The sequence below is a fragment of the Anas acuta genome, chromosome 2 (assembly GCF_963932015.1).
Source record: "Anas acuta chromosome 2, bAnaAcu1.1, whole genome shotgun sequence".
In the NCBI taxonomy this organism is placed as follows: Eukaryota; Metazoa; Chordata; class Aves; order Anseriformes; family Anatidae; genus Anas; species Anas acuta.
Genome location: NC_088980.1, coordinates 128,930,921 through 128,941,313, shown reverse-complemented (window position 1 = coordinate 128,941,313; position 10,393 = coordinate 128,930,921). Strand labels below are relative to the sequence as shown.

The 10,393-nt window shown below is 39.9% G+C and overlaps 1 protein-coding gene across 2 annotated transcripts in view; it reads left to right on the top strand.

Moving 5' to 3' along the window:
• The window catches only part of PAG1 (phosphoprotein membrane anchor with glycosphingolipid microdomains 1), a 108,690-nt gene that overhangs the window by 64,025 nt on the left and 34,272 nt on the right, over positions 1–10,393 (top strand). For both annotated transcript variants that reach the window (XM_068672166.1, XM_068672167.1), the window contains one exon: positions 215–279. The gene's annotated coding sequence lies outside the window, so the exon portion shown is untranslated. The remainder of the gene's footprint in view (positions 1–214; positions 280–10,393) is intronic.

Below are 10,393 nucleotides of genomic sequence, written 5' to 3'. Positions count from 1 at the left end.
CTCATTTATATGGTGGCGTTTATAACCCATTTCCTCTGGAGTACACGACACCAAGGCAGGGTCAATTTAAAATAGATAGCTTTCCCTTACATAGTCGACTTTCATCTATTGTATATGTTTCTGTAAACAAAAAGATGCAGCAGTTTGTGATGGGCGTCAGCACAGGCACAGCCTTTGCAGTAACCTCTTAACCAGAGCATCATCTTTTTTTCAGCACAGAAGCTTTTGCTCCCTGCCTGGGACATCCCGTATGCAGACCTGCGTGGGCATTGCTGTAAGGTAAGGAGCACACCCACCGAGGGTCGGGAATTATAAGTCTTTCTTTCTAATTTTGCATTGCTGCCGAGTTTCCACGTGAGGAATTAATTCACTCTGCATCTGTTTTCCTTTCAGAAGGATTTGCATGCGTTTGATAGTGACAAGCATGTGATCAAAATTAACTGTTTATTGTGTAGATGATAATGTGCCTTAAATGATATGAAAGTTTACAGTCATTAATACCTTTTTATTTTTTTTGTCCTGTGAGCTTCAAGCAGCCCATTCGGGGAGAGGGCCATGCGGGCCTTTGGCACAGCTCTTTGTGCTGCAGGTCTCTACACAGCATCAGTTGCAGTATTTTGTTCATTTATATTAAAAGAATAGAGTTTGTGGGTTTCCTGAGTCCCAGGAATGCTACCACTTTGTGGCCTTCTCCTGCCAGCTGTAGTGTTGCTTTTCCTGCTCAACTCCTCCCTTCTTTTCCCGATTCTCTCCTCAATCCCATAGGGTCATATAGCAGCCATTTGTCTGCTCCTTTTGGGGAGAATTTGGCTTCCTTTAGTGCTACCAAACAAGAGGGTGGTGGGACTTCACTGTCTCACTCAGCAGCAGCCCCTGTCCTCTCTGTGTGCCTCCTACAAGTGATCCTATGGTCACGGCCCCGTTCTTACCTCCTCTCCCAGTACTGACACACATCATGCTTCAACCCACCTTGCACACCAAGCGGGCAAGTGAGTGATCAATGAATGGAGAATCTGTCTGAAATGCAATGACTGGCAAATGTCATTGCATTTTCTAAATGTGGGTCCTGTAAGACAGGCTTTCACGCAGTGCTAGACAGACAGCACGGCTGGCATGGGTACTGCAAAGGCCAGGCATGTTAGCATAGTATAGCTGTGCTGCTTTTTTCCCTAATCTGCTTGTTTAGAGACACCCAGAATATTTATCTTAATCATCTGTTTCCGCTGCAGAGTAGGTACAGGAGGAAATACCACAGAGAGCCCTGTCACTGGGAAAGCGCATCATTTGAATGTGCAATGTAAATATTTTAACTAACTGAATGTAAACACTGTTTTGCCTTCAGTATGGGAAAAGCCTGTCGCAGTCAAAAACGAGCTGACATAAAAGTGACCCTGTATAGAGGAGATACAAAATTGCATTCGCACATTATGGTAATCAAAATAAAGTGCTTAATGAATTGCATAGTGTGAAATGAATTACAAACACAAATGTGCCTGACACAAGATGATCGGAAGTTGCTGCTGCATTAGCTTGAGAAGGAAGGACTTTGATGATTGATGGGGATCTGAGGTCATGGGAGGGCTGGTGTGTGCTACAGGGAGGCTGAGGACTCTGGAGGAGAGCTTAAACCATAAGTCTGCTCTGCATGTCTCCATGCCTCTGGCTATGACTTATTTTCACCATGCCAATGGAGTCAATGCAGAAGTTTCCAAGGATCAGAAGCAACAAAGGCAGATAGATACAGTAAGAAGCACCTCATTTCATTCACACATTTGTTGTGGAGTTTTTTTGGTTTGTGGATTCAAAAGAAAGCAGAGTTGTTAGACAGCTTAGAGAGGTTGCTCGTTAGCTCTACCTACACTGACTTCTTAAGTGCTTGAGGTCAGGGCTTTAAGGATGGCACTTGTGTCCAAGTCACAAAAGTAGACGTGAGCAATTGCGAGATGCCAATATTGCAAGTGATATTGAAGATCATGTCACTGAGAAATTTAGGGACATGCTGGAAAATGAACTATAAACACTTGGTGCTATTGCTTGAATGTGAAGACCTGGAGTATATAAAGAAACAGCCTTGTGGCTTTTTATCTTTCTCATGGACAAGATGGTCAATTGGTATGTGATAAGAAACCAGACATGGGTTTAACTTCCAGTGCCGAGTTAGGTCCTGAAAAATAGTGGTATAGCAGAGATCGTGGAATCCTCCAGATACCACTCAACTTTATCATCTAGTAAATGCAAAGAAGTAGAGACCCTACATGGTCATCAACCATTCCTCAAATTCCTATATGGGAGAAACGTCTGGAAGTGATTTCTTCGGCTGTGCCTTCTAGCCTGTGGATTGTTAATGTCAAAAGAGGGTGAAATGGCGCAGAGGATTTGACTGGACTCCATCGCTTATGAGAAATTAGTTAGATATTATTTCCATAGGCATAGGTCTATGTAAACATCCAAGCAAGTAAGCCTTTGTTGTTTTTTTTTTTTTTCATAGATGAGAGATTTATTTTTTTAAGATAATTTTTTCTTATATTACAAAAAAGGTTAATATGTATACATTCATCTTGGATGTGCTGCTACTTTGCTCAAACAGCTGGAAACAAACATTTGCACATAGATCTCAGCTAAAAATGTCATTCCCTAGTTTAAAAACCTATATTGTGTTTTGTCATTCTCCTTGTTAGGGAAGGAGCTATCGAAATACAAGGTAAAAAAAAGGGAAGAGTAGTCCCCAGTGATAAATGCTTACAGTGGGAGCACAGATAAATCACAACCAGTGTAGCCTAAGTGGCATCGTCTGCCATTGCTGCTGTAGCCAAAGGAGCAGATCTATTAAAAGTAAAAATTATCCAGAGAGAACAGAAGAAGCCAAATAGTCTAAGTCATCAGTAAAGACAGGAATTATTCTGAGTATAGAGTAGGTTTTGTTTTTGTGCAGATACAAATTGTTTTGTGTAGATGAGACTAACTTAGACATTATTCTTAAATAAAACTTCCGTTGCCTGCAAATCAATCATTTTATGCAATAACATCATGTAACTATTCTCTCAGATGTAGATAAACCAAATCTTCTTTACCACTCAGACAGATATATCAATTTTCATGAGAAAGCATTAATACATTCAGAAAAAATAACTCCTATTTTCCCTTTAGGAATGGGAACCCCATAAGTTTATTATTTATTTATTTATTTATTAAGAAGAAAGAAAAAAAACCTGCTTGTTTTAGCATGGGAGAAAAGGTAAGAACAGATTAGTTTGTAGTACTGAATTCATAGCATTGCTCTTCTGAAAGAAAATATTGCTATTTGAAAAAGAACTTTAGGTGGTTGATGAGAGGGAGAGAATTTAAGAGGAGGGAGGAGAAACGTAGCTGAAAAATCTTTGGAATGACACTGTAAACTTCAGGGAGGAAAGGAATTAGATAAAAGAATCTGTGAGAGTGAAAATAATAATGTGAAGGGGAACAGATTGTGCTGGTGAGATCTTTTGGCCTAGGTTTTAAAAAGAATTCAGAATATGATCTGCAATCTACATCTTTGTTTGGGAAGGGGAATAAGGATTTTTCCATTTATGGTAAAATGTAGTAATAATGTCAGCTGTTAAAACATTTTAAAATCTGCTTCAAACTGATTATTTATTGCAGTGTTAAAGGATAGGCTGTTGTGGTCAGAAGAAAGAGAGGAGTTGGAATCAGTCCCAAAAAGTGCATGAAAGGATAATTTATATTTCCCCTCCAAGCCAGAAACTCTGTGAGTGAGGAGCAGTGGGACTGCTAGTCCAGTCCAGCTCACTGTCACTCAGTTATGAGACTGTGTTTTTTAAGAAGCCTTTTTGGATATAGTTGTAAGTGAACAAGTCTCAAGGATCAAATCTCTAGGTGGAACTTGGTAGTCTCCATGAAAACCAGGGATAAATAAGATGTGTATTTTGAGTCTGAAAGTGAGGCTACCTTTCTGAGGCATGTGAGGACCCATCCCAAGCATTCCTGGCATACACCCAAGAACTGGCTCTTGCAAGATGGCATTTCTAGGGAGGGTAGCTGGGCTGCACAGGAACTCCCACACCTCAGAAGCCACACCGTGGTGCAGAATAGCCTCTGATCTTTGCCCACCTAGTCATTTCTAATGGAAAGACTGGAGGGAGCACAGTCTTCAAATTTAAATCTACCTATGACCTGGTCCAGGTGAACAGCAATAACTTTCAGCATTAGGTAAGTCTGTCTGTGAGATGAGTTTATATTTAAGCTGCCATAGACTGTCACTAGCTGTAGACAAGCCACTGTCATCAGACTAAATTAGTTTCTTAGCTCTGCTCTTGTGGCACAGCCAATTTCATTTCAGTGTATGTCAATTAAGTAGAGTATGCTCTAATAATATTTTACATTTACACAGCACCTCTCATCCCAGAGTACTTTATAAATCATGTATATTCAACACCACTGACCTTTCACAGTCCCTTGAGTGCAGGAGAGCGACCATTTTACAAAAGCAATACAAACCATAAGATTATTTTTTCCTCTGGAATACTGGGGTGAACCCATTTATTATAGAATAAATTATACGTTTTCTAAGCTACAGCTCCAGTTTTTAAAGATCCTTATTGAAAACTTCATCAAGATAAGGTGCATGATCCTACATTTTGTGTACAGCATGGACAAAGAGCTATTCCATCTTCCCAACACTGGACCTTTAGCATCAATTCAGTCTTGCATCTAAATGAACATTAAAATGTCAACACCTCTATGTCTTGACTGTCATTTTATCTGTAAATTGTCACCTCTTCTGGCAAGAACACATCTGATAAAAATCTTATAGTCTGCATTCTTTCTCAGATGTTGAGGATCCTCCCAGCTTAGTGTGAGAGGTACAGCAAAGTAGATACAATAGAAAACCCATTAAATCCCCACCGAGGGGTTCAAGCGTAACTCATCTTCCAGGATATCAAGGTCAAAAAAGTGAGCATGGCTATGTGTTGGGCCAGAATATGCAGAGGAGAGATGAGCAAGGCCAAAGGCACAAGAAGGAGGAGGTAAATGGCGATGCACCAATCTTGCTGGCTTTCAGTGTCCCTTTCCATAAACATTCAGGGGGTGATCCAAAGCCTGTTGAGATCCATTTGTGTCTATCCCTGCTGCATTGGAGCTGTGGGGGCTGGCAGTGGCCATGGGGGGGCTGTGTGAGGTCCTCAGTCTGCTGGAGCATCCTCCCTGCCATGTGCTGAAGCTCAGCTGATCTGCAGGACTCCCTAGATGAGGGCAAATTCCCTCAATTTACTTCAGGAAAAAACTCCAGGGGAGCTGCTTTCCTTAATTTTAAAGAAGTAAAAAGGTAGATATGCAGTCTGTTATGTTACAGTATTCACCAAACCAGCAGTTCTGGAGGTTAATTTGGGCCTTATTTAATCTGTTGTTTTAAGCAGAAGAACAGCAACATTTCTGTTTTAGTTGTCCAATTCAACAAATGGATTATAAAACTGCATTTAACTGTGAATGCCATGGATGGTAACTCAGTTAATAGCAGATTAAAAGAATCTTTATTTTTTTTGGTGTATTGTTTTGCCATTTATCTCTCTTCATAGCTTGTCTGGGTTTAATGTAGTTTATTCCATTTAGGAGCATTACTGAGACAAACCCCATTAAAGTAGGCATTATAGTCCTTGTTTTGATTAGCACTCAAGGCCACTAGATAATGATGCTTTAAAAAAAATCTCATCTTTCTCTTGTGGTCATTAGCACTGTGATCACCACCAACCTTTCTATGGCAGTGTAAGTCTTTTTCTTTTCCCCTCTTTAAATCCCAGAACCAGCTGTGAATGCCTTTGATGTGGTCTGTGACATTTGAACTGGAACATTTATCTCAGAAATAACAGTTTGTGCTCTTTCATTGCTAATGCTTGCAAGAAATCGGATCTTCCTATGTGAGACATGGCTAAACACTATCAGTACTAGCTAGTATTTTGCAAAGCTATATTATTGGGATTATTTTATTTCATTTTATTTCATGGTGAGGCTTTCCAGATTTTCAGGCATGTACATGTTCTTCTCAAACAACACTCTGACTAAAGAAAAAAGTTTGCACCTCTCCTACCAAGCTAGCGAGCAGGACCATTTCATTCCTGGACTGGTATGGGCAATTAAAATAACTTCCTCACATCATGTTTTAAACAGTGACACGTAATTCTAGGACAAAGCCTCTCAGCACTTCTTTCCAACACTCATCTGTGCTCAGAGGATGAGCAGCTGCTGTTACATGCTAATGCCTTTCGAGGGTGAATGCCCATTTTAGGACATTATCAACGCTGTGCAAATGGGTGAATTTTCCAACCTACTGCACAGAGTTGATGTCATGTGCTGTTCCCTTTACAGGTTTTAGTGTTGTTAAGCAAAAAGAAAGGCACAATGAAAAAAACAATGAGTTTGAAGTGTTCTGTTAGGCTTGGTGGCTTGAAGGTTGGGGAATCCATAATTACAAGCTCTAGGCATAGGGAGCAGACAGCTCACCTTACAGCTGTGTGAAGTTGCTGGTCTCTAGGAGCAGAAGGCTACCTAAGACAATTTATCAGTCCATTTTACCAGTACTGCTGGATTTTACATGCTGTAGGTGAACACCAGTGTACATGAAAAGAGGAACTTACCTAGTCTTCACGCTTTATTCTTAAAGACCAAAGTATCCATTTCTTTTCACTACTCTCCAGCTGCAGGTGCAAGAGCTGGACAGTCTCCTGAGGTCCTTTGTGCTACTTGTCAAAGCCTCAGAGCAGGCTGAACACTTGTTTTCATGAGTGTATTTCTATACAGAGATAAAAAATGATGTTTTTTTGTTGTTGTTTTTGTTTTTTTTTCTCTCTCAAAGTCCTGAAGAAGATAAAGATGTGTGCACAAAAAAGCATGCCATATGGAACTTCATTGGAGATAAGCCTTGGCTTATCATTCTACCATATTACCACTGATGGCATGTTTCTGGCTGTTCCTGGCCCTGCAGAGGCCCAAGCCACTGAGCACTTATGGAACAGCCTGGCTTGGGGACCGTGTCTGTGCCAAAGCCACCAGCCCTCCGGAGTTAACCCTGGCCCACAGCAGGTCATCTCACACACCTTTCAGGTGGCCTGAGCTGAGGGGCGTCATGAAAGCAGGGGCAAGTGGCCTGGAGTGCCTTCTTTCAGTGATGTGATCCACCAGTTATTTGGGCTTAGAAAGAAAGGGAGACAAACTCTGTAGACAATATTAGTAATTTTCATTGCACTGCTTCTCTGTTCTTCCTGCCAGTATAAACCTTCTGAGTACAGAGGCCCTTTTTGCCCTTTTGTCATATTGAGTCACTTTATATATTGAGTCACATATTGAGTCTGTACTCCTTTGGTTTGGGGTTTTCTTGAAGCAATTTGCTCTCTAGGGCATCCAGTCCTGCTCTATTTCTACTGCTTGTTTTGTCTAGCCTTGCTCAGAGTAGATAACTCAGGCCATAGTTAAAAAGCATTAACATGTTGGTATTTTACCAGCAGTTACACATGAACCAGGCTGAAGAATGAGCTGCAGAGTGGAATAACACTGGATTTAGTATTCAATCAGACAACAGCTTAATTTGCTTTTCCCTGTTTACTATTTTTACCTGGATTGTTGCCACACTTAAATTCAAAGGCATCACCCAATATCTAAAAAACCAAAGATAACCAGATCTCTGGAAGATATTATCATAATAAAATACATTTAAAACTATTTTCATCCTCACTTACAAATTTCTGATAAAAGGAGAAGAAATTCCTGCAGTTTAATTTCTTCTTATTTATTTAATTTATATACCATTTTAACCGTGAGTGAGGCTTTACAAAATCACAGGGTCACAATCTTTGTCCTAAAGAGATTGCAGCTGAAATGAGACGCAACCAATGGCTTCAATAGACAAAGCAGGATTATACCAAATGAAAATGAGTCATATTGTGTACGTTGTATACATTGTAAGCTTGTGATAAGGCAATTGTTTGGAAAATACCTTTGTCACCCCTGAACATGGCAATTATTAACAAAGCTCTGGAATAAAGCCACCATTAGCACTTGATCTTTTAAACCAGAAAACCTAAGACACTAGTGAGTAATTATTTCTTTCTTAAGGGACAATTAATTTGAAGAGCTGGATTTGATGGAAACAGTTTTCAGTGGTGTATTTGACTTTCTAGATGATGTGGCCTCCAAGGATCTTCACTCTGTTTTTAGACCCTTCTTGTAGGCTAATGACATTAACTTCAACTTCAGTGTTTTATTACATGATGAAGGGTAGGGCCTCTTGGAGGCTTCAGCAGGACTTTCGCACTTCCTTCACCCTTCATTGAGGGTATGTGGTGGTTAGATAGCTTAGGTTGGAAGGGGCCATTTAGATCCAACATCCTTGCCATGGGCCAGGACACATCCCACTAAATCAGGTTGTCCCAGCCTGGTCTTTGCACGTGGCCTTAGTGAACCTTGTTGAGGAAGAGTTCACTGATTTTTAAGTAAAGGAGTGTCTTAGTACACACACGTGGAGGTCTATTTCTAAACTTTCGTTGAAAGTATCCTACTCACACTTTGATTCTGGGAGTAGGCCATAATAGTGCACTACCTTTTTTGTGTTCCTCAAGTAGAATGGGTGACCATCATCAGGTAAATAATGTATGTAGTTAGATCAAATCCTCAGGTTTTATTTTGACATTTGAATAACAAGGTGGTTTTTTTTTAATGGGACTTCTGGATGATGAACTGAGGTTTGCCCACTATTTTCAGAGCTCTTCTAAAATAGAGCTGATCTCATCCAACCTTCAGAGCAGAGGAGTAGGTGATACATCAGAGGTCAGAGCAACGTGGGCTGGCAAAGGGTATGGGGCTGGAAACCCCCCCACCTGCTCAGTCGCCTCCGTAGGAGAGGCCAGTAAATTGCTCAGATACGGAAGAGGGTTGGTGTACTTACTCACCTACCCCACAGGCTTCTTGTGTGGCTAATTAGTCAATATTTACACAGCTTTGTGAAAATGCTTTAGAAATGCCAATTATGAATTACAATTCTCTTGCAAAGTTGATTGGGAGTCCACATTTGCATGTTGAGTCAGGCCATGGGAGTAAACCTTTCAAATGATGTCTCATTTAAATGCCTTACCTATTCCTTATCTCCTGCATACTTTTTTTTCAAAAGGATGATGAGAAGCATTAGTTTACCCTCAGGAAAGATCAGGTCTGACTGTTTTTAATAATGAGTTATGTACTTAGTCACAGTAGGTAAATTTACAAACCAAGCAGGACACACTCAGAGATCGATTCTGTCTGTTCAGCAGATGGCTTTACACCATAGGCATCAGGACGAGCCTGCTGAGACTTTAAAACAAATACTTCTAAGTAACATTGCCCATAAGCCTTTTAATACAGTGGCAATTCCTATTTTAAACTCTGCCGAGCCCCTACTTTATTTATATCCTATCTATTTACTGAGGTATAATAGATTTACTCTGGGAAGAGACTAAATCTCAGCAGATTTACACTGAAGGCTGACATTTAAGTTTCAACTTGCTTTCATGAGATAGTAACTAATGCTTAGCACTAACCACAGGGTATCTGGATATTTTTTTCATAGCAGCACACCGGTAATAAAGACAAAGGCAGAACAGCCTACAAAATAACTCCATGACTTGACTTAAAATTTCAAAATTCCTGGGAACTCAGTTGCAGCAGGAATACTTTTGTATTATTTTCTAAGGCGTCTGCTTTTTCTTGTATTTTTTTTTCTGGTCTCTCTAATTGAATAAAAAAAAAAGTTTATTATATATTTTATTTTGATGTAAATTGGTTGAGCAAATAATTGCCTCTATTGCAGTTTTAATATTTCAGCACTTGGATACTTATGTTAATGGTGCTTTAAATAAAAAGAAATCTGCAGTTGCACTTAATTCCAGAGATGGGACCACTTTCTGTTTTCAGCTTTTATGTAAGAACAGAATTGGGCCAGAAGTTCCCTGCATACCTATCTCTTTACAGTAACACAAAATTTTAGTGAGGAAAAACTGCAGGGAAATGAATACTTCATTGTAATAGGTTCACAAAGGGAGAAGAATGTGTTTTGGTTTTTGCTTTGCCTTTTTTTTTTTTTTTTTTTTTTTTTCTGAAATCTTTTGACAGTTGTTTGTTAATCCCATGCTTACACACGTATTCTGTAGCTGCGTGGGGATGTTTAACACAATGTTGGTACGGGCACACACATTGATGCTTCGCAGATGGGTCTTAAATATTCAAATGATGGCCAGATTCATGTGGTTTTATTTGCTTCTTCTCTTCTCTACCCAGAGTCCTAAGCATCATCAGATAATTAAACATTATAGGGTCTGTGGTACGGAACATTTTGGAAAATCTGGCTATTCCCTTTCGGTTTTGCCAGCTGGAA